At 43.1% G+C, this 18,606-nt stretch overlaps 1 long non-coding RNA gene across 1 annotated transcript; it reads left to right on the plus strand.

Annotated features, from left to right (window-relative positions):
* The first annotated feature begins 9,075 nt into the window (after positions 1-9,075).
* LOC112629731 lies at positions 9,076-13,390 on the plus strand. Its single transcript, XR_003120746.1, has 3 exons — positions 9,076-9,316; positions 12,981-13,074; positions 13,210-13,390. It is a non-coding gene; the product is annotated as an uncharacterized LOC112629731 (long non-coding RNA).
* Positions 13,391-18,606: the final 5,216 nt, after the last annotated feature.

An 18,606-nucleotide genomic window follows, 5' to 3' on the forward strand; every position in this document is an offset into this window, starting at 1 on the left:
TCAACTAGTAATTAATTTGTTTTGTAATCTTAAACTTCCAAATGTCAAATTTCTTAAAGTAGAGCACAGCTGTTTTCATAAGCTGAAACATTCATACCACAGTACTGCCCTTCTTTCTAGTGCCCCTCCAGCAAGCTCTAAAAATGTCACCCCAAAAACGAGCTGTTCACCTGTGGTAGAATATACAAGCAATACTAGAAAAATCGAAAAATAAGCAATTCTTAAAAATGTAATACAGAAATGTGTGTACAGTAGTTCAAAAAAAGTCAAAGAATGATTTTATTTTTGGCCATGATCACAATAAACGCTCGATAAAAATGATTTTTAAAAACCAAGATACGCACAGCCCAAATCACTTTCGCATGTGTTTTTACCACCTGGAGTAAACCGTTCAAGAACTGTTTATCTCCATGAACATATAACCTCCAGGATGCCACCAAGGTCAACAAGACCTACAGAAGGGGGATATGCTAACTGTTGATTTGTCCAATTCTACAGTTGCCTTGAAAAAGAGAGAAGAGAGAAAAACATAAAAATTTATTTATATATTACAAGAAACAATACTTTCAGGCTGTAACAATTAAGTACCCCATTACAGGACCGTATACAGACATATGTCAGCTATGGCCAATAGGAGCATGATATAAAAGAGACCTCACAGCACAAAAGTAGCTGCACAGAAATAACAAGATCCCAAATGGACTGATCTTTCTCTGCATCTGGCATTGAAAACTTTTGGTATCCCGGCTACACGCCCCAAGGACTCAATTTCAAAGTGAGGGTACTCTGTTGAGGGAACTTTTTGAAAATGACAAATAACCAAAGAGACATAATTAACAGAAAAAGCACCCACATATCAGAAATGCTTAGGTAAGGAGCAAGTGTGTATATGCTGAGACTGCTGGTTAACACCGAATTCACAGGTTGTTCTCTTATTCTCCACCAAAAATTCTCTCTGCCATTTCCTCACCTATCATCACAATCCCGCATCTTGACAAACCAGGAAGCTTTCTTAGATGAGATTTAAATTTTAAAACACATCCACTTGGGATAGTGTTTATGCTAGACTTAAGCTCAAAAACTCCCTATCGGCTTGAAACCATTGTATCGGTAATTTCCAGGTAACATTCAAATTTTGTTTTAAAAGACATGCCACAGCTAGTACCTGATTTAGTGATTTAGTGGAGAGTTTATGAATAATTCATTCTAACGTTTGGTAAACAGGTAGTATACACAAACATTATGATAGTGTAAAATTAAAAAGGAAAAAATCAGCAACAGCACTGGTTATTCAAAATCAGCACAAGACTGTCTCGTAAATTACTTTCAGAGAAGCTCCAAACTGGTGGATGGCACTGGGTCAATGCGATTACTTAACCCTGGCAGTTACAACTAAACTCCACTTTGATGGGATCCAAAGCTTATTACAAAAAGATGACTGCTTGGGCATATCAAGTACTTCGGTGTCCTCCTATTTTGTTCCCACGGAACACGGAGCCTGACACCTGAAACTCTTCAGACACACATCACCTTGCTTCGTGGCTTTGGAGTTTTGTGTACATTATTTGTAAAGTCCACTGGACATAAATTCAGTTGTGTGTGTACAAGAACTTATTTCCTGCATGCACAAGGGAAGAACTCATGTCAAATCAAGCAGTTCCCTCTCGCCAAAGTAACTTTTTTATCATTTAGTCCTAAAATAACCATAAGCAACAAACATTAAACACTGGCATGGCAACGTGCACACATCATGCCCTGGTGCTACACACAGGCGGATTCGTTCATCTCTGGTCCCCATCCAGACGGGTGCTCCCGGCCCCTCTCCCTCCCGGCCGGTCCAGCCTGGCTTCACCCGAGTTTTTGAAATCCGCCACTTTCGCTGGCCCCGGCAGAAAGCAAGGCGCCTCGTCCCGAGGGCAGAGTTTCTTGCAACTGCCGGACAAACATATCCCGAAAGCTTCTCGCGGGCCCCTCGCCCGGTCCCAGCACTTCACGAGCCCCGGGGAGGGGCCCACCTGCCTCCCGCCGCCCGCCCCATGCCCAGTCGCCGCGGCTGCACTCCGGGGCCGCACCGCAGCGCCCACTCCCCGGCCCCGGGCCCCCGACGACTAGGGCGCCCGACCCTGAGGGACGGGGGCTCCCAAAAAGCACCCCCCGACACTAGTGACCCCACGACACCCCCCAGAGGCCGTGTCCCGAGAGCCTGTCAGCGCCCCCGGAAGGGGGTCAGGAGGGGGGCTGAGTGCCCGGTGTCCTCTCCGCTCCAGACGCCCTCTCCCGCCCCAAGGCACTCACCTAGCCCGGGGTCGGGGGTCGGGCGAGGAGGCCGCCCGCCCGCCGCGGCCCCCACCCTCCCGCTCCCGGCGCCCCGCGCCCCGGGCCCGACGCGCGCCTGGAGCGGCCGGGGGAGGGGGCGCGGGGACGCGCCAGCGCCGGGGTGAGGGGCGCGCGAGGGGCGGGGGGCAGGGGGCGCGGCGAGAGCTGGGGTTCGGCGGCGTCCGCACTGAGAAAGCAGCCTCCGCCGCGTCCGTCATGGCGCGCGGCGGCGGCAGCGGCTCCCTCCGGTCTCTCTGCTCCCTCGCCTTTAGTTTGACCTTTCCCTCCAGTGTGTCTGAGGGAGAGCGGCTGTGCGCGCGCGTGTGCATGTCTCTGTGTGTGTGTGTGCGCGCGCGCGCGCGTGGGGAAGGGGCCGGGTTCGCTCCCCGACGCCTGACGTCACTGCCATGGCAACGGCAATCCCCGCCCCTCGCTTCCCATTTCCTGTCCCCGCCCACTGTGCACGTTCTGGGGCCCTCACGTGCTCACTCACACGCACGCACGCACGCACGCACTCTCGGGGCGCGCGCGCCCATTGCGCTGGGGGTTGGGAGGTAATTTGGGCTTCCGCCTCCTTCCCTTCCCTTCCCTTGCTGCCTCCCGGAATTTGACCAATCCCGTGAGGAGGAGCCGTGGGCGGGGCGGGCTCGGCTCCCGGAGCGGCGTGAAAAATTTCCCGAGGCAGAGCGAAAAGTCTTCCTGAGCTACTGAGCATGTCCGGTGGCCAAAGGGGCGCTTTGGACGCGAGAGAAGCGAGAAGAGGAGGAGAAGGAACCGAGCGGGTAGTTGAGGGAAATCTCGGAGGAGGTCACCTGCGATGAAACTGGGGCTGCCTAGTGTTAGGGTCAGGCAGCCTTGAAGTGGAATCCAGATCCGCCACTCTGGCTGCGTGACCTTGGGCATGCCATCAAAGCGCTCTCAACCGAACGTCTCGGGTAAAATGGGATTAGTAAAGTCTACCAAGGTGGTAGTGAGGATCAAAAGAGATAAACGCGGAAAACGCCTCACTTGGCATGTGATAGATCCTAAATGCCTAGCTATTATTATGGAGCCCACAACCTCCATATTTTACAACTGGGAACACGGGACTGAAAGAGATTAAAAAACTAAATGACTCGCTCAAGGTCAGGTAGTGGTGGAGACCCAGGCTTCAAGTTCAGTACTGTTTGTCCTGCAACGCCTTCCCTTAAGCGGGCGTAATAAAACATTTCAGAAAAACCACCTTAAAGAGCATCGCTTGGGATCTGTGGATCACTTGGTAGTCCCCACCTCCCTCCCATCCCCACAAAGTTTAGATCTGGACCGAAGGGCTGAATAGCCTCAGTGCAACTTTTGGAGGGGGGTTGTTCAGCTTCTGAATTTGCATCTGAACGAGCAACAAGGTGGTGCTTTCCTCAATTCCCTTGGGGCCCCTACAGGCCTTCTAAAGTTTTGGTTAAAGTGTAAACAGCAAGGAGCTCCAGGTCCTCCACGTCTCTAACTACTTGAAGAAAGATTAACTCAATTAACCAGCATTTACCCAGCATCCACCAAGTAGTAAGGTTTTCCCAGCCGGCAAGGAGCCTGTGACCTCTGGGCTGTGCAGGCAGGCACCTTGGGATTCAGACACACTTAGGCTTCCAGCCCATTCCTCTAACTTAGCTCTTAATCACTGCCAAGCAGTATTTCTTGAATGTTGTAGTACTATGTAATTTTAGCTATGCTGTTAACTGTTTTAAAAAGTGTGTGTCTGTCTCCCTTTCTTGTAGCCACAAACCTATACCTGATCCTGGTAAAGGATATCACCCAGTACCTTAAATAAGCCCTGAAGTTTTCCATGTCTCAGGAATTATTCACTTGACCCTCCCAAGTTAAATGCAATCTCTTCCAAAAAATCTTGGTCGTCTACTTAGTTGGAATAAATTAGTATGTTTTCTACAGCATGTGGCAGCCACCTTGCTTTAGACACTGTTTCTAGTTTCGTGTTCTACTATTTATGCGCTTTATCACCTACAAAAAGTTTCTCGAACATTCATGTATGAGTTGGCTGTTCATATGGATCAATATATCACTTATTATCCATTCCTTTAAGGCTTGATTTATTTTCCTTTCCCTTCAGATTGTAAATCTCTTGAATGGCAGGAACCATGTCTAATTCCACATCGAATTTCCAGCCTCTTCCTCAGTAACAACACCACTCAACAACTAGCTGTTGAATGGCTGAGTGAGCTCCCTGCCTATCTTGTAAAATTATTAGGGGCATACTTTATTTTTATGTTTATATCTCAAAACCAGGGATTTTCTGGGAAGTTAAGAATTCCCAGTAAATTTTGGACTACTATAAAATGCACCAGAAATTACATGGTCACACTCGTGCAGTGAAAGAAGGCTTTGGCAGTAGCACAAGACATCAAGCAGAAGTAGGAAATGCAGTGAGGAAGAAGTCGTAATGTTTTCAGCAGCTGCCACTATGGATCTAGGATGAGAGCTCTCCATGTGTTAAGAATGAGAGAGAGATTACTCCAAGGTATATAAGTAATGTTGCTCCCAGGAAAGGGGAAAAAACATGCAAAGAGGAATTTTGAAATCAAACAGCATTTGCTTACTTTGAACTTGTACTATTTGTCCCTTTGTCTAATTTGGCACAAAAATTGAAAGCCTGGTAGTATTCTTACATCCAGTATTAGAACTCTTGATATGCTGTTTAACTCTCTACATGTGTAAGTCCTCACCATACCTAGTCCTTTTATCTCTCATCATGCTATGGCACCAGCAAATGCCCAATAGCATGATCTTGAAGTTATTTGCAGTTTATCCTTATCTTTATTTGTCAGTCTTCAAGTCCCATAAAGTCTTCCTCTTTTTTTTTTTTTTCTTTTCTTGAGACCGAGCCTCGCTGTGTTGCCCACGCTGGAGTGCAGTGGTGCGATATCTGCTTGCTGCAAGCTCTGTGTTCCGGGTTCACACCATTCTCCTGCCTCAGCCTCCCGAGTAGCTGGAACTACAGGTGGCTGCCACCATGCCTGGCTAACTTTTTGTATTTTTAGTAGAGACAGGGTTTCACCATGTTAGCCAGGATGGTCTCAATCTCCTGACCTCATGATCCGCCCGCCTTGGCCTTCAAAAGGGCTGGGATTACAGACGTGAGCCACTGTGCCCCGCCAAGTCTTCCTCTTAAATGGTAGTGAGAGCGATTAACTGTCCTCCATGCCCTTGGTCACTACCTTAGGGTGAGTCCTTGTATCTCTCATCTGGACTCTTACCAAAACCTCCTTCCTAACTGGTCTTTTTGCCTCATTTTAGGCCCATCTATCCCAACTTCCAACACACCCCAGACTCTAGAGAGACCTAGAACTTACATTTTATGTTTTAGAATGTAAATATTGAACATATAAGGATAAGATGTTTAAAATTTGTGTTTGGGATCTGAAGGACCCATCTAAGGCTTTTTTGGAGACTAAATAATGAGAACATTTTTGAATTAGTGACATTGTTAATTAACAGAGAGCTAAGATGTCTCTTGGTATTTAATAGGCAATCCTCAAAAAGTTGGGTTAAAAAAAATGCCACCACGTGCGTGTGTTTAAGTCCCTCATTACTAACAGAGAAAGAATATTCAGTTCACATTTTAGGGGATCTCCTGCTCCAGGATTACTGAGAGTCCTCTGGAGTTTGCATGGGCTCAGGTGAAGTTATAAGCACACCGTTGACAGGAGGGCATTTCTATCAGGGAAGGCCAGTATCTTTACAAGAACATAAGCTTGTGGGAGGAGGTGGTAAACGAGGAAGCAGTGGGGACATGAAGTGAAAACGCACTACTCAGCCAGACCAGCTCAATCAGTCCTGGTGATGAACAAGGTGAATCAGCTGCTCTACTCTTACGGCCTGTTAGGACTGATGTATTCAAATTAGGCAGCTGCATACACAGTATGCACTGCACAAACCCAGGGAAGCTATTTGCATGGGAGTCTGTGTGAATACCATTCTCTGGGACTGTGTAGTGCTAAACCTGTATGAATATATGTAGCAGTCCTGAGTGACATGTACGTAGCACATCTCTGTCTACTTTGGCAATCTAAATTATCCTGATGATATCTTCGATAATAGAAATAAACATTTATGGGATATCCACCAATTATCTCAAAAACTTATTTTAATGTACAAATTTTATATCTGAAGATTTGCGCATATTTCAAAATGCTTATTAGACTTCTGTCACTGCCATTCATTTATTTGTTCTAAAAAATAACAATTGAGCTGCTAAGTTCCAGGCATGATTCAAAAGCCTGGTTCTATAAATGTATTGAGCACCAACTACAAATCTTAGAAATACCATTAACTGGCTGGGCGCGTTGGCTCATGCCTGTAATCCCAGCACCTTGGGAGGTTGAGGTGGGAGGATCACGAGGTCAGGAGATCGGTCCCATCCTGGCTAACGAGATGGTTAAACCCCATCTCTACTAAAAATACAAAAAATTAGCTGGGCACGGTGGTGGGCACCTGTAGTCCAAGCTACTCGGGAGGCTGAGGCAGGAGAATGGTGGGAACCCGGGAGGCGGAGCTGGCAGTGAGCCGAGATAACACCACTACACTCTAGCCTGAGTGACAGATCAAGACTCCGTCTAAAAAAAAAAAAAATATACCATTAACTGATTTCTTTAAACTATCAGCTTATGTTTATATATTTTTCGGTTTATGCCATTTTATAATATGAAGATGTCCTCTATATCCTCTTTTTTTTTGAGATGGAATCTGGCTCTGTCGCCCAGGCTGGAGTGTAGTGGCATGATCTCGGCTCACTGCCACCTCCATCTCCAGGGTCCAAGCAAGCTCCTGTCTCAGCCTCCTGAGTAGCTGGGATTACAGGCGCCAGCCACCGTATCTGGTTAATTTTGGATTTTTAGTAGAGATGGGGTTTCACCATATTGGCCAGGCTGGTCTCAAACTCTTGACCTCAAGTGATGTACCTGCCTCAGCCTCCCAAAGTGCTGGTATTACAGGTATGGCCCACCGTGCCTGGCCTCTAAATCCTCTTTATTTCATAGACAATCATCTATTAAAATCTGAAGATGACATTTGGTTCTTTCATTTCAGACAATTCAATATAGTAGGATGCCTCAGTGAATATAAAGCTTTTATATAATTTTTTTCCTCCTGGCATTATCAGAAGAGGTAACAGAAAGTTAAGTTGGCTTCTTTAGGAGTCTCCTGGGAGCCCTAGGGAAATCTACCCTGAGTAGAGTGGGTGCAAGACCCCGCTGGCCAGAAAAGAGAGTATAATTATGCTTTGTGCCCTGGATCATTCTGTAGAGGAAAGCTGCCCTCCAACCAGAAACATCTAATTTAGATTGTTATATGAGCAAGAAATAACTGAAAATTTGTTTGTTGTTTGTTGTTATTATAGCAGCAAGCTTTACTCAATGAATTAATTGGAAAAGTAAATAATATGACCATATTTGCACCCCAAATTTGTGGAGCTGCTCATACTAACAATATTAAATTCTTTTTTTCAATAGCTTTTAGGGTACACGTGGTTTTTGGCTACATGGATGAATTATATAGTGGTGAATTCTGAGATTTTAGTGCACCCATCACCCAAGTAGTGTACATTGTACCTAATGTGTAGTTTTTTTTTTTTTTTTAAATCCCTGGCTCCCCCCTCCCACCCTCCTGCTTCTGAGTCCATTATAGATAAATGATATAAAGTGATATAAAGTCCATTATATTACTCTGTATGCCTTTGCATATTCTAATAATGTTAAACTCTTAATTTCTGAACACGCAATTAAGTGAGCCTCTGCCTCTAGTAGTCTTTACAGTTGACCCTTGAACAACCTGGTTTGAACTTTGTTGGGCTGCTATGCTTGGATTTTCTTCTGTCTCTGCCGTCGCTGACACAGTACGACCAACCTCTCCTCTTTTTTTTTTTTTTTTTTTCCAACCTCTCCTCTTTCTCCCCCTCCTCATCCTACTCAACATGAAGACGATGAGGTTGGAGAGCTTTATGATGATCCACTTCTACTTAATGAAGAGGAAATGTATTTTCTCTTATGATTTTTTCAATAATGTTATTTTCTCTAGCTTACTTTATTATAAGAACACAGTATACAATACATATAACAAACAAAATAGGTGTTAATTGACTATGTTATCAGTAGGGCTTCTGGTTAACAGTAGACTATTAATGGTTATGTTTTTGGGAAGTCAAAAGTTATGCTTGGAGTTTTGACTGCACACGCAAGGGTTGTTCCCCTAGTTCAAAGGTCAGCTCTATTACATGGCTTCCAGGTCTTTGATGGCTGTCCTATGCCTGAATGTCACTGCTGGAAAACTGTTATGTGCAGTTCCAGAAGCTGATATACTTAGTAAAAAAAAAAAAAAAAGTGGGGGCTACTCAGGAGGAATCAGTATACACATACATATGTAGAATCACACACACACACCCCTACACACCTACTCACACATGCTACAAAATAGTAGGATGCAGAGTTCCATCATTTGAAACTCTGGAAAAACTTCCACCATTTTTACATTATCATTACCAGCATCAACATCTTTCTCTCCATTATAAGTCAAGACATTGGAAAAAGTCTGAAACAGTAATCTTGACTATTCTCAGTAACTCAGGAACAATGAAGGAGGAAGAATGAACAAGTTGTCCCCTGAAGATGGTGGGCTCTCCTTTATGCATGATCATCACTATCTCTCTGCTATGTCTGTCGTGTAACTTCATGAGGGGTGCAGCGTCATGCCAGACATCTGTGTTTGGATGGCCCTCTGGCTCCTCCACAATTACTGCAGAGTCAGAAGTGGAATTTCCGCCTGATGTTTTATGTCAGAATCCGTATGAAAGACTGCAGCATGCTGAGTGAGCTTTCCATTCTGGCTGAGGATGCGATGCAGGGTCCACCCCCTGCAGGCCACAGTTTTGCCTGGAGGCAAAGCATTCAGTCTTTCCATTGGCCTGACAATCTGAACCAAGCTCGAGGCCCACAGACAAAATGCAGCAGCAACTAGAGAGGTGAGTTTTGTTAAATGACAATAACATCCATGCATCCAGGGGAGCTGCAAAAGTCATTCCTGTCAGATGCACTCAAAATCGAAAGCCAAATTATTCCTGCCAAATGCTCTCAGGCTATTGAATAAAGTCTTGGACTATTTTAAATAGTAACTTAAAACCTCTAGTTTCATGGCTCAGTAATAAAATCGTGATAATTCTAATCAGTATCCTCATTAGTGAATGCTGGTGACTATTTATTGAGTGACCACCATGTGCAAGTACTGTGCTAGATACTTTATGTATGCCAGATATTTAAGCTTCATAATCGCTTTGTAAGGTAGATGTTATTATCCTGTCCTATCGCTGGAGAAACAGAAATTCAGAGCACATAAGCAACTTGCCCAGTGTTACCACAGAGATGTTGTCAGTGTACTTAAAGAATACATGGGCTAGGCATGGTAGCTCACGCCTGTAATCCCAGCACTTTGGGAGGCTGAGGCAGGAGGATTGCTTAAGCTCAGGAATTTGAGACCAGCCTGGGCAATGCAAAACCCTGTCTCTACAAAAAAAATACAAAAATGAGTGGGCATGGTGGTGGGCGCCTGTAGTTCCCACTACGTGGGAGGCTGAGGCAGGACGATCACTTGAGCCTGGGAGGTGGAGGCTGCGGTGAGCTGTGTTTGCACCACTGCCCTCCAGCTTGTGCTACAGAGAGATTCAGTCTCAAAAGAAAAAAAAAAAAAAAGTCTTTGAAAAAAAATGGCTTAAGACTTAAGTATGTAAGAGCTACTTCCTAGCTCAGGGATATTTTAAACAAGCCTTTTATTGGAAAATTGTAAACATACAAAACTAGAGAGCTATACTCATCAAGCAGCTCCTATCAGGAATAATTTGGAAGTAAAGGGTTTTGAATGATTTCTACCTTATTTTTCTTGGAGGAGAGCCAAGTCCTTAATAAGAATTTCTGCAAAAGAGGAGCCTGGGGCTGAATCTTATTTATAGAGGCAAAATACTATTTTTATTTCAATCTCACATTCTTACTCTCCACTTGAATTTTTGAATTAATGCTGAAATAGCAAATAATATGAAGACTTAATTTTGAGTTGTCTAGTCCTCCTCAGCCCTACTGCAAATCCTCAGCTTAGGTTTAAAGGAGGTTTATGCTGAGTCACATAATAGACTCCTCCCTTGTTATAATCCACAGCAAGACTGCAGGAGTTCTTCATATTGTGGAACAGGCATAAGTCAACTTATATTTAGCAAATAGTTGATTTAAACTGAGGTTGATTCAGTGGTGCGCTGTGGCATGCTCATAGTGGCTCACAAGAGCTAATTGTACATCTCTTCCTAATTTCACATTTGGTGACGTGACACTGGTGACTTGAAATTGGCCACGATGAGAGTATTTATACCGTGGAAAATTGACAAATATACAAATCAGGGCTTCTGTTCCTCCAGAGAGGTAGTTGTTAAATATTTAGCAGCACATTACTGGGTAGATTCTATTATTTGCTCAAAAGTATCTGCTGTCCAAGTATCTGCTGTCCTTCACTGTGGGTCTACTCCCCACTGCTCTTCCCTGTGAGACTAGTATATTTTTCACCCATCAGAAGTCCATCTTCGAGGGATAAAAGACTACAAATGGGGTGCAGTGTATACTGCTTGTGTGATGGGTGCACCAAAATCTCACAAATCACCACTAAAGAACTTGCTCATGTAACCAAGCACCACCTGTACCCCAATAACCTATGAGAAAATTAAAAAATAAATAAACTGCATAGAAGGCAAAAAGAAATAAAAGAAGTTCATCCTGACCACGTGACTTGCTTTGGTCAATGGAATGTAGCCAGAACATATGACATTTCCAAGTAGAGGGATATGTGCCTTTTTTTTTTTTTTACTTTTTACCAGCCCCAAGCCAACAAGTCCCAGATAATGTCTGCTTCTTCAGTCTAAGTCCTAGAAAAAGATGACATGTTACAAAATGACAGCCAACCTGTAAAGGACATGGACATATGCAAAGAGCAAATCTTTCTTATTGTAAGATTTTGGATGTGTTTGTTGTTACTCCATCACGACTTAGGCTAAGCTAATTGATACAGCAATTAAGACTTATCACTGAGTTACTACCATAGCAGGAAACCTAAATTATGTTGCATTAATTCTGAGGCTTGGGAGTGGGAAGCAAAAAATAACGTTGTTGAGGGATGGAAAAATGGCAACCTATGTTATCTAGTGGCAAGGTATTGGGTAAAACTGTCACCTTTAATCCCTTGGAAGACAGATAATGCACTAAATGAGCTTATGGCTTTAGGCAAAGTTGTGAAACGGAATGTTACTCTCATGCCTAAGTTGCTGTGGGCTGCACGTAGTGAAATGATATGAAAGTTGAACTTAGGTAGGAATTGTCCATTTCGGGGAGATCAAAAGGGAGTAGAAAGGGTCCAGAAATTTGAGAACTCAGAGGACTAGAGGGTGTAATTGATTTTGATCTCCAAACAACAAAAGATAAAACCGGAAATGTCTTAAGTGACAAAGACTGACTAAAATTCAGCCTTGTGGCAAGGACCAATCAAAGATACTGTTCCTCAATTAAAACCTCTCAACTGATTACAGTGGCACCAATTACATCCTTCCAGTCGGACAAAATGGCTTAGGGAAGAGAGATTCTAAGTGTAGTTCTTTCACTGGAGCCAGATAAATTTAAGTTACCTGCAATTAAGTCTAGAAGGAATGTCGCAACTAGAAAAGAATTATGGATGTGGCCATTGGCACATGAGGCTGTTTGGAATCAAATAGATAAGAATGTGAGAAAGTTATATTGCCAAAAGAGTCACCGGCTCATGCTAAAACAGATTATAACTGAGACTTGAAATGACCTTTGGATTTCCAACTTTCTGTGGGAAGAAGACAGAGAAGCCTGGCCAGCTTCCAAAGAGGACATATTGTCCTTTACAAAAAATGCTTTAGGAGAACAATTGAAAAGGAAGGACCTCCCGGAGGACAGTGCCAAGCCCCATGCCGAACAATACATCAGGTGTTACTGTTCTAGGTCCAGAATCAAGTCCTAATCAAAGAACATTTCCAGTCTCCATGGAAGGTAGTCTGCAACTTCTGCCCAAGGGCCTTTCAGAATTGCCATGGACAAGTGACTTCTGCGTTCTTCCTCTCCTCTCACTCTGAATGGGAGTGTTTGTTTCAGGTATCCTGTTTCACCATGATACACTGGGCATATGAGGGGCAGATAACTTGTCTTTTTGATCCGTAGGTTTTGCTCTCAGGAAAATGAACATCTGGGCCTGATGTAGAGAACTCCATGAGATCATGGAATTCAAGTCTGATGCTGTAACCGAATGGAATCTTTAGGTTATTTTTCTTGAGTAGGGCTGCCAGATTTTGTAAATTAAAATATAGGATGCCTAGTTAAAATGGAATTTCAGATAAACAATGAATAATTTTTTAGTATATCTCACTGTGCAATATTTTGGGCATACTTATCCTAAAAAATTACCCATTGTTGATCTGGAATTTAAATTTAGCTGGGCATCCTGTATTTAATCTGGCATCCCTATTGGAAAGAATAGATGTATTTTGCTTCCAAATAGAGGAAAGTGGAGACTCATGACCCAGAATTCTGGTAGATTGCACTATTTATCCAAAACTTTGTTTCTCTTTTTTTTTTTAGGGCCTGCCTGGTGGCTCTCCCCGTAAGAAGGTATTCTTCCTGCTCCATTGACATCAGGCTTATTAGCCATGTTTCTGGATTTGATCCATGTTATGTGAGTGAAAATGATAATTGCTGCTTCCAGATAAAAACTTTAAGTGCCATCCTCTGATTCTAACATTTCTCGTGGGCCTCTACCACGATGCTCGTGTGCCACAGCTCAAGGTTGTTCCTTTGGTCTTGATTCTAGAATAAAGAGACCATGGAGCAGGGCTGCAGCTGATCTTCAAAGAGCATGAACACAAGCCAGACAGAAGCCATTGTTGTAAACCCTGAAGATTTGGGGGATATTATTGCAACACAACTCAGCCCAAACTGACTAATACAACAAGTTTCTATGTATACATGGAAATGTATGTGGTCTTAGCCTCCAGGTGGTTTTCATCATAAAACTAAATTACATCCTAATTGAAAAAAATACAAGCACAAAGACAATAAAAATCACATGAAAGATTTAAATGTTTGAAGTCCTGTTTTTAAAAAAGGATGAATTTAGGGTGGGAATACAATATGTTTTTATTAAAATAAACATTTTATATCTTAATAAAAGTTTTCTTACAGTAGTAACATTTGAAATGGATAATTTTTATATTGGAAGCAAATAAACAAAAATGCACCTAGAACTTAATTAAGGTTAGTGCCGAAAGAAAGTGATGTGTTTTCTTTTCTCTGTGCCGTTGATTATAATACATACCATTGTTTATTTATAGATTCAAATTACTGTTATTCATTCACTATTCAACATGCTTGTAGATGTGTGAAGGATAGGAAAACATAACCCCCAATAGGTGCCCGGCATTCTGACTCAAAAGTAGAGTTGCAGGAACACTATAGTTTGGAGCCAAACAGACCTGGGCAACAATCCTGACCCAACTACATTATTACTTTACGATCTCTGACAAGTTTCTTAACCTTTTTGAACCTCAGTTTTCTTATCTGTAATGGATAATAAAATGATAATGCCTCTGTTTACAAAGCCTCTACTGTTTGCCAAGGTACTTAGGTGCTCCGCATATATTATTTTCTTGAAGTCTCACGACATGTAATGATGCAAATATTTTCATCTTCATTTTACAGATGAGAAAAGTGAGGCTTCATGGTGTGGAGCAATTGGATATAAGTTACTTAACAGGGAGTAAGTGGCAGAACCAAGGTCCAACCCAGTTCTGCTTCACTGCAAGCTTATGTCCTTCTGTTGGGAAAGCGAAATAAAAGCATGCTTGGCATCATTTGTCATCAGGGAAATGCAAATCCAAACCATCATGAAACACCACTTCACATCCACTAGGAGGGCTAGTGTAAGAAAGCCAGACAGTAAGAAGTATTGGCAAGAATATAAAGAAATTGAGATCCTCATATTCTGCTGGTGGGGATGTAAAATGGTGCAACTGCTTTTAATAGTTCCACAAAAAATTAAACATAGAGTTACCATATAGCCCAGTGGTTCCACTCCTGGAATAAAGCTCTTCAACTCCGGGACTCAAAATCCCCTGGGGATCCCCTTGCTGTAGGTCTTGAGAATTGCAACTTGGGAGCAGGGAGCAGTCCTGAACTGGTCATCTTCCTCCTCACCACCTCGCTGTGCCATCTCCTCACCTCATTCTCCAATCCCCAAAAGATGACTACTGATGACCAGTCTCCAGGTCAGTGGAGAACGTATGTGGAGGAGTGCGGGAGGGATAACAAAGCATCCTGGGTATATACCCAATGATTACACACACACACACACACACACACACATATATATAATGAAAGCATGTCCATAGAAACTTGTACATGAATGTTTATAACCCCATTATTCTTAATGTCCAAATGTGAAAAGTTCAAATAGATGTGAACTGAAGAATGGATAAACAAATGTGATATGTCAATACAACCGAATATTATTCTGTCATCAAATAAGTGAAGTTCTGATATATGCTTCCATCAATACAGATGAACATTGAAAACATTATGCTGAGTGAAAGAAGTCACTCACAAAAGACTACATATTATATCACTTATGAAATGTCTAGAATAAGGAAATCTATTGAGACAAAAGGCTGACAGTGGTTTATTAGGGCTGGAGGGAATGGAGAGGTCAAGAGGAGAAATCCTCCAAAAGGTTTCTTTTTGAGCTGATGAAAATGTTCTACATTCGACTGTGGTGATTGTTACATATATCTGTGACTATAGCAAAAACCATTACATTGTAAACTTCAGATGGGTGAATTGTATGGTATGTGAATTGTATCTCAATAAAGTTTTTTTTTTTTTAATAAAAAGAGAACATAGAGCAGGGCTGAAGCTGATCTTCAAAGGGCATGAACATAAGCCAAGAAGAAGCCGTTGTTGTAAGCCCTGAAGATTTGGGGGGATATTATTGCAACACAACTCAGCCCAAACTGACTAATACAACAAGTTTCTATGTATACATGGAAATGTATGTGGTCTTAGCCTCTAAAAAAAAAAAAAAAAAAAAAAAAAATCTGAAAATCCCAGGAACTCGAGGCTCATGGTGCATAGTCAATGAAATTAATGGCTGTCTTTCTTCATCCTTCCCTCTCCAATCTTTCGTTTTCATTCTCCTTCTTCTCATTCTCCTTCTTCTCTCTGTGATTTACAAAGCTGGTCATGCAAAAAAACAAAACAAAACAAAACCATAGGCTAGGAGTCAGAAGTCTTCGATTCTAGGTTCACATGTATGAGATTTTTTGGAAAAAACTCACATACTCTCAAGGAGCCTCAGTTCCCTCATCTTCAAGGGGGGATAATAACACCCTCTTTACCTATTCTGCTGGGTTCTTTTGTAGATCAAATGAAAGAGAGGCTATGGAAATCCTTTATATATGTTTTGAAAATTCTATCCAGTTGCTATGGGCTGAATGTTTGTGTTCTTCAAAATTTGTATGTTGAAACCTCATCACTGACTTGATAGTGTTTGGAGGTTAGGCTGTTAGAAGGTGACTGGCACAAATCCCTCATAAGAGAAGCCCCAAAGAGAGCTAGCTTGTCTGTTTCACCATGTGAGGACATGGTGAGAAGAAGCCACGTAAGAATCAGGAAACAGGTCCTCACCAGACATGGAATCTGCCGGCACCTTGATCTCAGACTTCCCAGTCTCCAAACTAGTGACAAATTACTGTTCACTAGGTGCCCAGTTAATGGTATTTTATTATGGTAGTCTGAACTGACTAAGACACCGGTTATATGATGAAAATACCGTACTACTATCACTACTGCTACTACTTCCTATATTAGCTCATAGTTTTTTGAAGTCTTATGTTCCAGGTACGGTTCTAAGTTCTTTTCATCAGTAACTCTTCTAAGAGCCAATTTTAAATTTAGCAAAGGCAATAAAACACTTTCCCTGGTTTAGTGAGGAGTATTAACTAATTGGGAGTATAAACATAAAATGGTTTTGTTTTTCCAATAATTGCTACTAGTCTTGTTCTCCATAGCAACCTTGGTTTCAATTCCATAAATTTCCTGTGGTTTTTGGTCAAGGGAACAGTTGCCTTTAGTTCCTCAGTCAATTTTAATATTTTGACCCTCTCCATTCCTGTCAGGACAGGTGGAACTTGTGGCGTGGGAAGTTCAAGTGGCAGAGGGGGCCCAGTCTGTACTTGTCTCTACTCCCCCAGAGGAGGAAAGAAAGCAAGACAGATGCTCCCTCACGTGGATGTCCATGGTATAGTTGCTGTCCTCCCCTTGGGTGCCCATGACTGCTGTTCCTGTCCACTGAGCTTCATGAGGGCTGGGGTGCCTCCCTCACCAGGAGCAGACTCTGGGGTGCCTCCCTCACCAGGAGCAGACTCTGGCTGGGGCCCCCCAGCAGGAGGCACCATGTGTATTCCTCTGTGGGCCTTGTATGGACCTCCTTCCCCTTCTGCTGTATGGGTTCCTAGGGATGCCATTGCTCCAAAAATACTTGCTTTCCCAAGCTCTTCAACTCCGGGGCTCAAAATTCCCTGGGGATCCCCTTCCTGTAGGTCTTGAGAATTGCAACTTGGGGGCAGTCCTGACCTGGTCATCGTCCTCCTCACCATCTCGCTGCGCCATCTCCTTACCTCATTCTCCAATCCCCAAAAGATGACCACTGATGACCAGTCTCCAGGTCAGTGAAGAAAGTGTGTGGAGGAGTGCAGGAGGGATGACAAAGCATCCCCAAACCTTGCAAATTCTTTCCTTGATTTTGGAGAAGAAATCCACTGGGTAGTGTCCGCCACCCATTCACACAGCTCCGACTAGGAGTAACGATTTACTCCCTCCCTACACTCCTCTTATTTTGTCTTTGAGGGTGGGAGTGCTGGTGTTGCTGAAATGACTCTTCTCAGCCAGGCTTGTGAGAGTGGGAGGGCAGGGGGCAAAGGCAGGAAGGGAAGCAACCAGGCCTTTCTCTGCCTGTTCTCTGAACTCAGAGTATGGGGTACTAAGGACCTGGGTTCTCCGCTGTGGGCCCAAAGAGGAAACAACAAGATCCACTTGATACCTAATATCCTGTCACACAGAGGTACAACATCTCCAGCTTGAGGTGGTGTCCTGTGAGTGCTAGCAGCTCCAGGATGGTCCATTTACCACTGATGAAAACTAGAATGAGCCCTAGCGTTGGGGGAGCGATCTGGGAACTGCCCTCCTCTTTGCTCCCACAGTATCCTGCAGGTTCTATGATATAGGTAGTTAGAGCTACTCACTAGGCTGCCTGTCTTCCCCTCCACTGCAGGACATGACTGTATTTTGTCCTCATCTGTTGCTATAGGTTGGATGTGTCATGTTTTTTTTTCCTTTGCTTGAGTTTCCATGCAAAACACATGTTGGAATTTAACTGCCAATATAATGGGTGTTGGGAGGTGGGGCCTTTATCCAAACTTTAATTAGGTCATTAAGATGATTAGCATCCTTCTCTGGAGAGACTGGATTAGGTCTCTTGGGAATGAATTAGTTCTCGTGAAAGCCGGTTGTTATAAAGTGAGGCTGCCTCTCATGTTTGGTGTCTTTGTACGCTCCTGCTCACCCTTCCTTCTGCTTTCCACTGGGAGTCAAAGCAGCCCCAGGTCCTCACCAGATGGGCTGCTGGATCTTGTACTTCCCAGGCTGCATAACTGTAAGCTCCATAAACCTCTTTTTATTCCTTATAAATTACCCAGTCTTAGGTATTCGACAGAATTGAATTGCTTGGGTAGCAACACAAAACAGATGAAGGCATCTGTTTTCCCAGGACCTGGGACAGCACCTGGTAAATGCAACCTATTCAGCAAATGTTCTCTAGAATCTTTAGAGATTTGGGAATATGAAGAAAAAAAAAAACTAGAAAAATGGGGTGGCAGATATTCCGGTTAAAAAATATTTCAGGTGAATTCTACAAACCAGGGTTGGTTTCAGACAACTGTGAATCATGAGTATACTTGTTGGGAAAAAAATTCACATACCTAAGACAGCTACGTCTTGCGGTAAGCATTGAGGGACTGGGGCAATGAGAGGCATAAGCTGACTACAGATAGTTAACTCTGACATTTTCAATTTTAAAACAGTTTCGTTTCCTGTTTGAAAACTTTGGGGGTCTTTTTCTGAACAACTTTTTTTTTTTTTAAATAGAAGGGGCAGGTAT

The sequence above is a fragment of the Theropithecus gelada genome, chromosome 8, assembly GCF_003255815.1.
Source record: "Theropithecus gelada isolate Dixy chromosome 8, Tgel_1.0, whole genome shotgun sequence".
Taxonomy (NCBI): domain Eukaryota; kingdom Metazoa; phylum Chordata; class Mammalia; order Primates; family Cercopithecidae; genus Theropithecus; species Theropithecus gelada.